The sequence below is a fragment of the Frankliniella occidentalis genome, unplaced genomic scaffold (genome assembly GCF_000697945.3).
Source record: "Frankliniella occidentalis isolate FOCC.00 unplaced genomic scaffold, Focc_3.1 Scaffold270, whole genome shotgun sequence".
NCBI classification, from domain to species: domain Eukaryota; kingdom Metazoa; phylum Arthropoda; class Insecta; order Thysanoptera; family Thripidae; genus Frankliniella; species Frankliniella occidentalis.
Genome location: NW_026267396.1, coordinates 86338 through 86933, shown reverse-complemented (window position 1 = coordinate 86933; position 596 = coordinate 86338).

Below are 596 nucleotides of genomic sequence, written 5' to 3'. Positions count from 1 at the left end.
GTTTATTTGGTTTTTCATAGCACTATTCCCTATCCCTGGTCAGAACAGTTTCCAAGCATCATGAAGGCAACGTAGCTCACGAATGAGGGCATTGCACGGTGCCACGATGATCATAGAACGCTATTCTAGGCTGTGATACAAGACCACGAGCGCGCTATGGAGGGGCGGAGGCCGGGCTCTTGAACGTGATCTGCAAACACGATCACCGGTGTCAGTTTACGGAAGGGGAGGGAGGAGGACCGGGAATACTCGAAATAAAAACAGGAAAGGGAGGGTGGGGTGTGAACCTCACGAGGAGCACCACGTTTGGCTAACCAGGTAATTCGGGTCTCTTTCGAACAAAGTGAAACTAGCACTTTCCTGACGGTGACGTGTAATAGGGGGAGGGGGATTTAGGGAAGAACTGCACACGAAACACCGACCCTCTCTAGGTGAATGGATAGAGGCAGTTTTGTCCTCATTAAAATCCTCATTTTTCGGAGAAAGGGAGGGTGGGAGTAAGGAGTCGAAAATGTACTGGCGCGGCCGTCTCCTGAGACTGAGCCGCTCGTTGTTGTTGCAGCCGCTGTTGTCAGGCTGCACCACCCCACCCCGCC